Source organism: Lepidothrix coronata, unplaced genomic scaffold (assembly GCF_001604755.1).
Source record: "Lepidothrix coronata isolate B3197 unplaced genomic scaffold, Lepidothrix_coronata-1.0 Scaffold7, whole genome shotgun sequence".
Classification (NCBI taxonomy): domain Eukaryota; kingdom Metazoa; phylum Chordata; class Aves; order Passeriformes; family Pipridae; genus Lepidothrix; species Lepidothrix coronata.
The window spans coordinates 9,045,458-9,059,069 of record NW_016690187.1 but is presented as its reverse complement, the minus strand read 5'-3'; the positions used below and the strand labels follow the sequence as shown (position 1 = coordinate 9,059,069).

General features: G+C 41.4%; 1 long non-coding RNA gene across 1 annotated transcript; it reads right to left on the bottom strand.

The window, feature by feature from the left end:
- Positions 1–4,261: 4,261 nt before the first annotated feature.
- On the bottom strand, positions 4,262–12,335 carry LOC108508736. Its single transcript, XR_001878486.1, has 3 exons — positions 12,258–12,335; positions 9,602–9,812; positions 4,262–4,421 (listed from the first exon to the last, which is right to left on the bottom strand). It is a non-coding gene; the product is annotated as an uncharacterized LOC108508736 (long non-coding RNA).
- Between the last annotated feature and the right edge of the window lie 1,277 nt (positions 12,336–13,612).

Here is a 13,612-nt window from a genome sequence, read left to right as displayed (position 1 = left end):
ATTAGTAGTGAAATTGGATTTTAGAAGAGCAATTTTTCTGTTTTAAATGGGGAAGCAATTATAAAAATAGTAGTATCTGCTTGAAACAACTCTGTTAAAGAGAGGTCAAATTGAAATGTGGTATCTGGATCCAGCTGTTAGCAGGGCAGACATTTGATTCCAGTGGTCGGCTCACATCCAGTGGAAACTGTTGATGGGATAAAGGCAGGCCTAGCAAACTGATGGACAGTATAGCAGCCACAGCAGGGACATGCCAGCTCCAGACACTTACTGTGGCTTGGCTGGAGGTCTCAGACACTCAGCCTAGCCACAGTAAGAGGAAGAACCTGTGAATAAGTAGCCGTAGCCTAACAACCTAGTCTGTGCACAAACCTAAAGGCCATGACTGTTCTCCGACACAGATGACAGATCTTCGAGGAATGAGGCCAACAGAAAGTCCGTCCAAGCTCTACATCCGCCAGTGTGTGAGGACAATCCTCTGCAACATTGTTTCTAGCCTAGTCATTGTATTTATGAATTTTTTGGAGCAATTGAGACAAAGTAAGTCATGTTCCTTTTTAGTCAGAAATTCTTCCTCGTTTGTTACAGCTGTAACTCTCCCCAGGTGATATTTTCTTGTATATTTTGCAAACTGTCAAATTCCCTGAGAACATCTAATATTTGACTCATAAACAGGTTCTTGTCTTTAATAACATGTTAGAGAAAACTGTTTCTGCTGTTTTTTCTTTCTTTCTTGTGTTTAACTATGTGACTACGATAGGGGATAAATTTCAGTGTTTTTGCACAAGTTGGGGTTTTTTTCCCCCATTAATTTTTTTTCCTTTTAATTGTGTAACAAAATAAATAAAGAGAATATTAATTAAATCTTCCCTGTAAAATGTGTGGGTTTTATTCAATTGGCAGCATAGTCCATCTAAGTAAAAATTTATTTCATTAACAATATTTGTTTCTTATGAAGATAAAATGAATTCATCTAAGCTCCCTCCCATTTGGGGAGAGGTGGCAGGAAAAAGCAGATGGGTATATATCTGAAAACTTGCCGTTTAGTGGGTTAATCACTCTAGACATTTCTTTCATTTTACCTCCCTTAAATTAGAAATACATATCTCTTTTTTCAAGCTTCCTGAAAGTTACTGCCTTTGGGCCCCATCATTATCCTGTTTGTTTATGCTTAATTCCTACCCTTCAAGGTCATCAGAACAGATAAAATTTAATTATAGAAATAATTGGGGGAAAAAATCATAGATCCTTTAGGTAAGGTTAGAAAAATTGTTCAGAGGAAGAGGCCACATAATGATGACTTGCAGAATCAGTAATAGAGCATCTAAGGATCTTTCTCTAGAGCCCATCGCAAAATTGGAATAGAAGTAAATAAATAGATACATAGATAAAGTCACCTGAAAGGAAAACACGTCTTGTATACTTCTTGTCTAATGTAATTCTGTCTTTCTCACAATTTGGCATTTTATTTTTAATAGTACCGATAGAAAAGTAGGCCACTGAAATGAAAGAGCCTGGCAAATTATATACTTGCACATATGTTTACTGAAAAATTGAAAACTTAATAGGAGTTACGAATTCTGAAAGGAAATACTTCTGGAGGGATGAAATGACTTATTTTTATGAATCTCAGTCTGAATTTTCCTTCCCAAAACAAAAGCAAGTAGGACTCTCTGGCTCCCTCTAGAAGAAGGAAGTGGGGGACTGTAGTCCGAACCACATCCTGTGCTCTCTCTGGCATTTCTCAGTTCCAGCAGCCTAAAGGCCTGAATAGACAGTGAGGGGTCAAATGAGTGTCCGTTTAAGGACATTCCAAACCTGAACAGCGGTTCTAAATTCTTACGTGTCTTTAGGTGAGGGGTGTTTTTTGTTGCTTAGGAGACAAAAATCCCTCACTGAATCTTTGAAAGAAGAGTTGTGGGTAGTGACTTGCAAAAGAGGGCTGGACAGGAGACAGTGTGACAGGAGAACCTTCCCTGAGAGGTATCTGGTGGAGGGAACAACCTGACCTCATAGTGGTTCTCAGCATTTTGTTTTAATCGGTGCTAGGAGACTGCACTCAGCCCATGTCATCTCAACTGGCTGGCTTGGATGCCCCCAAGATGCCTGGTCTACTCACCCTATGAGGATTTCCAGTTGTTGAACAGAGTTCTGGCATGTTCAGAGTGGCATATAAAACCTTTGTTGTTTTTCCTACCAGCATCATTTCATTAAAGTAGACAAAAGCACTAAGAGGAGCAGAACAAATTAGGTTTGTGCCTTTCTACTTACTAACTTTGAAAAAGAAGGTGGATAGTTCTAGGGATCATTTCACATTTTTCTACATTGCAGAGAAGTCAAAATTTAAAATTTGGACAAGACTATGGTAACATGCATTCCCCTTACCTTCCTGCAATACCACAGACAACCAGAACTGCATCACACATACCAAAAAAGAGAAGGCTGAGTGAGAGATGAAATTCCAGTTCTGGTCATAGAAGAAAACTGATTTGACAGGGGGAAAGGGGGAAGTTACTAATTAAAATTTATCTAAGAAATGCCTCAGTAAAAGAATCATCAGCCTATTTCATCTGAAGTCTGAAAGAGGCACATTTGAGGCTGAAAATGACAATAATTAACACACCGATGGTACTGACATAAAACACCAGTAGATGTTTTTTAACTGCTAATTAACCTCTGGCTTCTATAAATATCCTTTAAAAAATGCACATCTTCATCACCTTTTTTGCTGCTCACTAGCAATCACATAGTTTATACTATTAGTCAGACCATGCTGCAGATCGCTCCTGGTCCTTTTGACCTGTTTCCATTTCCAAATTACTGCACAACCTTCCCAATCTAATGACACTTGCAAAGATCTGCACTTGCTGCAGGTGTCCTTCCTATTTCTAAAAATTAATTAACGAAAGTTAATTATTTCTTAATGTATTGTTTCTCTCTCTTGTTTCAATTAATATCTGAGTTATTGAAGTGGATCATTTCTATTAGTTTGTTTTCACAAAGTTGGAAAACTCTAACTCCACTATCATCTTAATTACTTACAAATGAAGGGTAAAATGCCTTCTTTTCTGTGGCAAAGCTCCAAAAGATGTAATGGAGACGGGATGTCGTGGCAAACCTACATTCCCTACACATTCCTCCAGTCTCAGCAGGACCACTCAGGCACTGGAGGCGAAGCGTGCGTGCCGTGCACAAGCACAAGTGTACAGTTCCAGGGCACAGAGCCCACTACATCTTTTACTTTATAATAGTGGTGCCAGATTTTCAGCAACACATGTTACGTTTAAACAAAGCAGTAATTTAATATTCTGTCTGCTGCATAGAAAAAAATTAGTTCATCCTCCTTTTTCTCTCCCAAAGAAATAGCATTCCAATACTTTTTTACCTAGCCTGGATTCCTATAGAAATTAAAAGGGGTTTGAGATCATTATCTCTTCATATGTATAATAAATCTCTGTGTGCGTCCGCATGGGTGCACACATACGTGCTTGTACATGCTTGTGTGTTGTGCAAGAGAAAGGGAACAAGAACAAACAGTAGCCAATTTTAACCACATCTGACAGAGCAATAAAATGCTGAAAATGCTACATTCCTATACATTTCATAAGAACAGGCTGCTAAGAAAAAGGAGACCCACTGCAGCTTGAGTTAAACCCTTATTAAACACCAAGAAAGCTGCAATGATGAAAGATGTTATGAATACCCACCCACAGGAAAAGCTGCAGCCAGAGCTTCCAGCTATGTAGACCTAGGAGAATCCAAAGATTTGCCCAAGGGAAACAAAGCCCTATCAGATTTGCAGCTCACAGGACTACTGGTTTGTGCTGGATTTCTAATCCATCACTGTCCTGCTCTGAAGATAACATACTCCATTTTTGCCCTTTGACTTCAGGGGAAAAAAAAATTATTTTTTTTTTAATACAGATTTCTCAAACCTGATGAGCTGAAACCTAAGATGAAAGGAAGGACCAGAATTGGTTCTTAAAAACCCCATGCGATACCCTCACCAGAATTCACACATACAGCACACCTAGACAAAGAGAAAACAGCATCTTCAGTTTCTGGTGCACTGGAGACTGGAGAAAAACTCTGTCAGCCTGGACTTTGGTCTTAAGTTAGCAAGAGTCAGTACTATTAAAAAGCCTTTCATCTCACCTTCTGACCTGTCACATCACTTATGTCCATTCTCAAAAGTTTGGTGAGGGACACGCATCTTCGGTCTTTAGATTTTCCTTTTTTTTTCTGTAATACAGGTGTGGTATCTGTGCAGAGGACACAGCTGGAGGAGGGAGTTAAGTCAGGGTTCTTGGCAATGTTGACCTTGCCAGTGCAGTGCAGAGTCCCTGGCTCTGCTGGTCTTCCAGAGACACTCCTGCCAGTGTCACATCTCTTTGGCACATCATGTGGATGGTAAAGGAAAGCTGAAAGCGAGAGAGGACCCAAACCCAGTCATGCACCATGGATCAGTAAGCAGACTATCTTCAAGAAGACACCCAGTATAGTGTTTGTCTCAGTCACGTTTCCTCCCTGTTCATAGCTTGGGAGTGGTTTGACAAAGTTTGTTTGCTTCACCCCCTAGTTGTGTGTTCATCACCTATCAGTCACACATCCAGGGACAAACTCTGGCACTCCAACATTCACAATCCCTTCTGGATGACTGCCTGACTTTTTATGTTCTAGTCACAGTAAGTCACCTTTCATCTATACCTCTCTTAGGCACTGTGTACCCTCAGACCTTTCTTTGCTAGGCACGTTCACATCTCTAAAAATACAATCCAGGAACTCTTTATTCTTCTTGTTGTGTAGCAAGGAAACTTGTCTCTTAAGCTCGGCAGTCTTACTTTTGGGTGCTGAGGCAATCAATGCACCTAGGCTGCCTTGGATGCCTGTAGCCATATCTTGCAGTGCTCTGATACACTGTCCTTCGTACCCCACACAAAGGAAGGAGAGCTAATGAAAGAGTTCAGCAGCCAAATCCTGCTATTTCCCTCTTCTTCCGAAAGAGATTAACTCCAGAAAAAGAGAAGTGCCCATTCTTATTGCAGGGCGACAAAGGGATGTGTGTGGTATTGTTATTATTCTTGCTGCTACATGTTTGTGAGGTTATTTTGAAATATTTTCTATGAAATTTTTTTGGGGGTCTTTTGTTGCAAAGAGTATAATAATGACCTAAATGGTAATAAGAATCTCCAAATCTTGGAGCAATAAAGTCTTCTGAACCCTTAACTTCTAAACTCTAACAATCTTCTAAACTAGCTATATTTTGCAATTTTATGGGAAAATAAATACCCATTCAATTCAGTATGTTATATCTATCAGTCCATTCTTCCTAGTGTAAAATAAGTTAGATGAGTAGCCTACTTTTTGTGCTTTGTCATTCATTACTTAAGGATATAGAGAGGAAGTTAGAACAGCATGTTGGTTAACTAAGTAAATATTTAACAAATTGGCTCTGATTTTAACAATCTAAGGGAGCAGTATAATAAAACCTTAGAAATTTGGCAGTATTCATCTGAGGTTTTTTATGTGACTCTCAAGTTAGTCATTGGAGCCATTTCATTTCCTGGATGAATTATGTAATTCCTGTAGTAGGACAGTTTAACATAAACACGTGTAATAAAACAAGTCAGTTAAATCTGCAAGTTAATTCTAGGGCAAAGGGAGAAAGCTGCCTCCTTATTTACTGTTCCCTAAGGAGTCAAGGCCCCAGAGCAGTAGGAATCTGTACGGACTAAAAGTTAAACTCACATTTGATTTCTGAGTTCCTGGGACCCAGACCCTTACAGTTCTGTTGTAATTCACATTTGGACGTGCTGTAGTCAGCAAACATTTCCTTATACCCCTGATATTCAGGCAACAGAAGAGACAGGCTGGGAAGCAGGTTTCTAAAGGTCACAGAAAAAAAAAAAACCAGCAGAGAACAATTTCAGGGGTTTACAAATTACCTGTGAAATTTAGCAATCTACCCTGGGGCTTTCCAAAGGGAAAAGAAACTTACTGGTAAAAGTCAGCATAAAGGACTCCCATTTTTGGCTTCTGTAAAGTGTGAGTTAAACACCACTTTTGTCAAATAGAAATCTATAAGAATTATTGTATGTTAATGATTTCCCACAGGGGCAAAGAGGCAGCCATTTGCTCATCAAAAATGAGCAGCAACCAACACAACAGTGAGCTGATGATCCTTTCTCCCATTTCCTCATTGGTTTGTCTACTGTTTGTCCACATTTGCTGTGCAGGTCATCAGTATCAGGATTACAAGCAGAGACTTCACAGGGAACATAACTTGCGGTGTCCTAAGTGAAAAAGCCTCAACCTGCCCAGTATTTCATGGTTAATTCAATTCCCCATTTCAGCCTGTACCAGACAATTTAGAATGTATTAACCGAGTCTGAGAACCCCCAACTAGAGAGTATGGTAAGTATTTTCATTGCTGCAGCTAATCTATGAAGACAAATATTATTGTGTTTACACTGTTAGAAACAAAATATCCTTATCTCCAATAAAAAACATTTGCTCTTTGTTGGATACCAACACTGTTCAACTCCAAAGCTGTTTGAAATCCTGGCTTGTTGCTTATCTAACTCAGTGGTGCCTGTACTAGAAGGAAATCAGAGAACTCCCTCTGATACTGCTCTACCTCCCTGCTTGAGGACTCAATCTGTTGAGGATGTTCGCCTCATGAAATCTCTTTTGGTCATGGAAGAGATTATCCCCATTTCACGGACATGAGTGAGATGTGCAAGAACGTCAAGAGCCTTGCCAGAGGTTAGACGTGAAGTCTCATGGCAGGACCAAGTAATAAAGTCCCATTTTTTTAATCCCAGTCCATCCTCTATTTCACCATCTTTTTACCTCAAAGAAGAAAAATGGATCAACATTATTCCTTGTCCTCTCTTTTGAATAAGAGCCTAATTATTTGACTACTGCTCTATTCCATTCTTCAGAAAACATTTTTCCTTACTTTTGTAGATTTTCCCCATACCTTCACAATTTACAAATTCCTGCCACACAGCATCAGTTAGTGTCCCTGGAAGCAGCAGGCCAGTTGTGGACACAGCTCCCAAGCAGTACCAGCCCAGGTTCTGTCTGTACTGTGCATCTGTAGTGATGCGGAATGAGAAAACTCAAGGCATTAATGGTGAGAGATGCTCTGAATTCAGCAGTATCTCACTGTCCTCTTGGATGCCCCAATGCCTGAGCAGGGAATCCTGCAAAGCCCATAGAGATCCTGCTGCTGCCTGCCTCATGCTCTCTGCTTTGGACCATTTTGCACACATTGATGTGTAGGAAGTGTCTCTTTACAGCCCTATGGTGTTAGAGCCAACTTGAGCTTTTCAGCCTGGATGTTAATAGAAGTCATTCCCAACATTTTGTCAATTAGTTCTACGACCAAGATACTGGATGGAGACAACTTAGATCTGGTTTTCCACCTTTTCTTTTTTTTTTAAGGTTGTGCTGCACTTAATAAAACCCCTAAACTAATCTTTCCAAGCCCACCACCTGTGCAGTATTAGTAGCTGTTTCCTTGTGGGACAGTACACTTCTCTCAATCATCTCTGTACGGTTTTCAAGCCTTGCCATCCGCCCATCTAAGTTGTTAATTCTCTGTGACATTTCCCTGTATTTTTCTTTCAGAGAAGAAAGGGACCGTTGAAGACTATCGTGCAGAGTCTCAAGCAGTTCCCGAATTAATTCCTCAAGGATCAGGCTGGTGAGAGGGCAGCACAGCTCAGAGGCAGAGCCCAGCAGAATTTGTGGAGGAACCTCTGAGCCAGCAGCATGCTGCTTGAAAAGCCTTTCTCCTTCAGACACATTCATGCCTCAAATCACTCACTACCAAATATAGAATGTATTCTTTAAAGGATACTACTTTCCCCACATGAGGTATATAAAACTGATGGAAAAAGCAAAGCTGAAAAATACAAGGATACCATATGAGACGTGATTAAATCAAAATGCCCACACAGCCTGACCTGGTGGCCATACAAGCCTTCACTTTACTCGCACAGGTAGGCGTATGAGATAGAACCACACTGCCCAGGGGAGTAGAGGTATCCACACACACACGCTGCCAGCTATGGGATAGACCACGCGGGCACGCCGGCGTTCAAGCAGCCTGTCTGCATGTAGGAAGGGGCACTCAGCAGGACCACTGTTAATAACAGGAAGATATTAAAAGTAACCAAAGCAAAGAGGCACTGGCGGTTCACAGTTGCTGTTCCCACTGTCGTCATATCTGGCCATCACAGAAATGGTCAGTCTCAACTTTTTGTCTCGGTTAGATAGAAAACAATATTATCAGGTCCTTTCCCACCAGGGCTCCAGACCCAGGCACCCACTGCTCCCTTGGCCCCTGGCCTTTCTGCTGTGTTGCCCTCTGGCTGCTCCTGCAATGCAAGCACTGCAGAGCGATGGGTAAAGCAACAGTGCATGCCTTAGGCACACACACTCACCTGAGAAGTCCAGAAAAAAATGCAGTGCAGTACATGTATTTTTACGTTTGAAGTGAAATAATGATATAAAAAACTGCCTAATTTGCATGGTTTACATAACATATCCTATAATCAGGAAAGGTAGTTCCTAGGAAAAAGTAAAGCATGAGTAGGAGAAGGATAAAGTCCTTCCTGCTAATTTTTAATCCCTTTTTTGCTGTATATGCTTCCTTTTTCCCTCCAAGGAAGCAGTCTTGCATTTTAGGGGCAATTCTTGATCTAAAAAACATTCTAGATTCTTTCACACAAAGAAGAAAAAAATGTTTCTGATTCAGTCCTTACACTGGGTAGTTGTTTTAGTCCCAAAAACTGTGGCCAGCAAGACTAGGGCAGTGATCATACCCCTGTACTCGGAACTGGTGAGGCCAGACCTCCAATTCTGTGTTCAGTCTTGGGCCCCTCACTACAAGAAAGACATTGAGGTGCTGAACCATGTTCAGAGAAAGGCAAGGAAGATGCTGAAGGGTCAAGACAGAAAGTCATGTGAAGAGCAGCTGAGGGAGCTGGGGCTATTTAGTCTGGAGAAAAGGAGACACAGGGGGGACCTCATTGCTCTCTACAGCTACCTGAAAGGAGGTTGTAGCAAGGTGGGGTTTGGTCTTTTCCCCTAAGTAACAAGCAACAGAGCAAGAGGAAACAGCCTCAAGTTGTGCCAGGGGAGGTTTAGATTAGATGTTAGGAAAAATCCCTTCACTGAAAGGGTTATCAAGCATTGAAACAGGCTGCCTAGGGAAGTGGTGGAGACACCATCCCTGGAGGGATTTAAAAGCCATGTAGATGTGACCCTTAGGGACATGGTTTAGTGGTGTATTTGGCAGTGCTGGGTTTAATGCTAGACTTGATCTTAAAGAACTTTTCCAATCTAAATAATTCAATGATTGTAAAAAAGGAGGAATAACTCTCTCTCCCTGTGTTTCTTTTCCACTTTTGCCCAGTCCCTGGTCTGCTTCCTCTGTGGCTGATCTCATCTCTGTGTTTTTCTCATATATCTTGTGAGATTGCTCACTCCATCCATCACCTGTGCATTTGACACGCATTTGCTTCCATGCCAAAGTCCCAAGTGAGCTCTGTTATGTAGTCCAAACCAGCTTGAAGTTGCAGCCACCTACCTTGTCTGCCAGCACTGCTTAAACTTCTCTCTCTTCAGGTATGTCCTTGACAGGTGTTTTGAGCTGATCCAGGCTTCGCTGTGGGGGCCCCAAACCCTCAGAGCTGGTGGTCCCAGCTGGGCTCATTTGCTCCTTCCCACCAGTGCTGCCCTGAATGCCATTAAGGCACAACATTCGCCAGGAAACAATGACCTTGAGCAAATTCCCTCTGCTGCTGCAACACAAAGTGTGAAAAGCAAGATCACAAATACTGCTGATGCACATCTGCTTGAACATTCAGAGATCCCAGGTCATCTCAACAGCTTTTAGACTTTGTCAACATTTGCCTTGGTGTTTCTTTACCTCATACATAAAGACTAACCATATATAAGCCACTATTCAGGCCAAAACTAAAGGCTACACAAGCAAATGGACCGTTCATTTGTTGTGTAGTGTTTAACCATGGTATGAAATGAGCCATAAGAAAATGGCAGCCATTTACTGGAATTAGCACACTTAGAAATAGATTGGGATAGTCATAATAAGAAGATGCAACTTATATACCAGAAAAGCCTGTGCTTTGGGTTGTGTGCATCTGTTGCAAAATAGCACTTAGATGCTGCAGCACTGGGTGGTCATGCTGCTTGGTTGAATGAAGGGAAAAAAAACAGACATGAGGGGAGAAGCAAACTGTCCCTGCCCCTTGGGTCAGAGCACTGACAGTCTGCCCGCTCTGTTGCTCTGCCTGAGCACCTGAACATGATCACACTTACACTTCTGAGACATGAATACAAATATATCCCTAAAGTGCTGGCCAGCTGATTGCTTCTGTCTTGCAACATTTTGATATTGATTTTGGTATCCTTTTCTTATAAGGCTGATAAATACAATCTGAACATTGAGGAAACTGGAAGATCCAGTGTACTTCCACACTGACATTGCATTCCTAGAAGGTAAATCTAGTTAAGGCAAATCTTACCCCTCCGCAGGAACTCAAAGAAAACGCCACATACTCCTAGTTTAGATCTTTGATCCACCAGCTTTACACATGGAGCACAGCATGCCTCCCATGGAATTTTGCTGAGGGCTATTTTTCCCTCATACTGCCAGTGAGACCCCAGGAGGTGCAGTGTGTGTCTGTTCCAGCTGCAGGACAACAGCTGGGGGTCAAGAAAATCAGAGGCAGAAGGGGCATCAAAACTATTTTCTGACTCATCACAAAAAAGCAATAGAGGAAAAAAAGTCTTTAAAATCCTCTCAAGATGTTTTTAACATTAAACATTAAAAATTATACAGATGTGATACAAGTTGCTCCCAAATAAACGAGAACTTTACAATCAGCTATTAGAATACTATACAGTTTGTAGTAATACTATTAAAACATAAAAGTATTTACAGTCTTCTCTTCTAACCCAGGGATGTGCCAAAATGCAAAAAATAATTCTGGTAACAAGAAGACTTACAGACAAAATTGTCTTGCAACATTTCCCAAGCTGCAAATAGTGGAAATGCATTGGGATCCTGCTTGTTCACAGACATGGTTTAAGCAGCAAACATCGGGTTTAAATATCAGGTCTCATCATAGGAGAGACACTCTACAGCTCCTGCTGGACACCTGGCAGTGGGTGTCTCCCACCTTGGTCTTGGTCTCAATTATGTTAAAAGAAGTGAATGAAACAGCATACCACATTCTCTATACTCTTACTAATGAACTGTTTCTAGGTGCTCTAAGTTGGAAGTTTCTGAGCATCAGCCAATATTAGTCTTCTCATTATAGTGGTGCAAAGAAAGCCAGTAGTGGCTCCAAGGTTGGATAGGATTTAATGCTGAACACAGTGCTAACAGATGAGCAGAAGGTATAATCAATCTATTTCACTGTTAGACTGTTTGGGATTCTGGGAGGAGCCTACAGAGATATTTCCTTTGCAATTCAAGGCAAGGATCCAAGTATCTCCTAAGTAACTGTGCCTTCTGGTGGTGCTTTCTTAGCTGCTATACTGGATTAGCCACTAGGGACTACAAAAGAAATTGTCCCATTCTGTTGAAGCCCAGTCAAGCAGGCAGTGGCAGGACTACCAGAGTCATATCCAAGTGGCCTGGCAGGGATGGGCACCTCAGTGGGGCTGTGCCACAGCCTTGGTAAGCCAGACCAACAGTGGATCATCCTGTCATGCCTTGTGGTTTCTTATATCCCACCACGAAGTTCTTGCTTCCCTTTCTTGACCTATGATATCTTCTTTCTGTTTCCTTCATCCCTAGCTGTCCTTGGTATTTATAGAAGTTTTAATTCTCTTTTGTTCAGCTTTATTTATTTTGTTTTTGTGTTGTTCTCAGTATTTCCACCCAAAGATACATGCTTTCTCCTCTCCTTTCAACATGCACATTTGGAACAAACAGCCACTGAGTGAACTCTGTATTTGTCCCTGCACAACCAAGGAGAAGAGAGGCATTGAGTAGAAATGAGAAAAAGAAATAGGGAATGAGGCTGAGTTCATTGCAGCTGCTGTGGTGCCTCTGAGCAAGGCTAGTCCTCCTACATGAGCCTAGAGCCTCCTACCTGCCCCATACCAACAGCAATGACTTTAGCAACCTAAATGTCACAAGGCTTTGCCTCCTTCTGCCTGACGTTCAGATAGTGCAGGGCATGTGGGAAAGAACTCGCCCATTAAAATAACACCTTCAGTGGATCTTTTCTGAACCTTCTAAAATGCCAAGCAGCTGCAGTGTTTCCAACAGGTCAGTGCAGAAGATACACAGCTCCCTGGATAACTCACCATTGTTCCCAGCTCTTCCTGAATTCTTTTGAATCCTGGTAACCCCCGCATCACACCCAGCACAAAGTGGGGCTCCAGCTGGGACTCTCCTACTGTGACATTGCACTGGGACCTGCCAGGACCTTACACCTCCTGTCCCAGTTCCTCCACCATGCTGGTGTGGAGGAAATGGATTGCTGCCTTTGGCTGGTGACCTCCATGTGCCCCTCAAAAACTCCAGAGGGATGTATGGGCCTTGTGAGCTCTTGCATACACATTCCTTGATATGACTGGAGTGTTATAAACTTCAGAGAAAAACAGGCTACCATTCAATAAAAGTAGTCTTAAAAATTCTTTATAGTAACAGCAAGTAATTTTTACGTGGCTGATGTCTTTGAAATACTGAGTAATATGTATTCAGAGAGTCACAGCAAGGTTTTTGTCTTGAGAATGGTTAATTTCCTGAAGCACATATCAAAATCCCACCCAATGAATCCCTTCTGTGCAACCAAGCTTTCCTTGTTAAAATTCTACACAAGCATATTTCCTCCTGCTCCCTCAGGTACCATTCTCCCTATGTACACTGCAATAACAACTGCGCCTTTACTAAAATTGAACACAATAACCAGGTCTTTGTAGAGGATAATTAACAGCTAGCAGTGAATCTTTGTGCTTATTCAATGGGATATGAATGAGTTATGAAAATTCTTTGCTGGAGAGGTAATGGGATATTGTTAAGTTTACATATGCTTCGCCTCTTGCATGATAGCATATTTATGGTGTTCATAGTTTAAAGTCAGAAATATGTACACATATATTATGCATTTGTATTCAGGCAGTTATGCCTCAACATGTTTGCCTCCCTTTTTGTCATTAACAAAATCCCCACTCCATCTGCATCTAATCTAAATTCCTCGTGTCCATTCTGAGCAGGATGAGTAGACCTGAGCCTCTCCAGCTGTTCCTAGAGATGCAAAGGTTCATTTCTGGAATTGAATTTCCAGGGTCTTACATAAACTATCTAGGTTAGTGCCCTCACACAGGATACTTCACAGAGTACTTGGAGGTAAATATAATGACATTACACAGTTCTGAAATACATGGAGCTTGTAAATTTTTGTGTGCTTTTAATTTCATGATAGAAGACTGTCACGTGGTTCTTCACTACTGACCAGCTAAGTATGTGAGGAAAGTAGCAACTCTCATTTGCAGTAGTGTGTATATATCCATAGAGTGTATTCATGTATGTATATACATTATATATCTAAAATACAGAAAT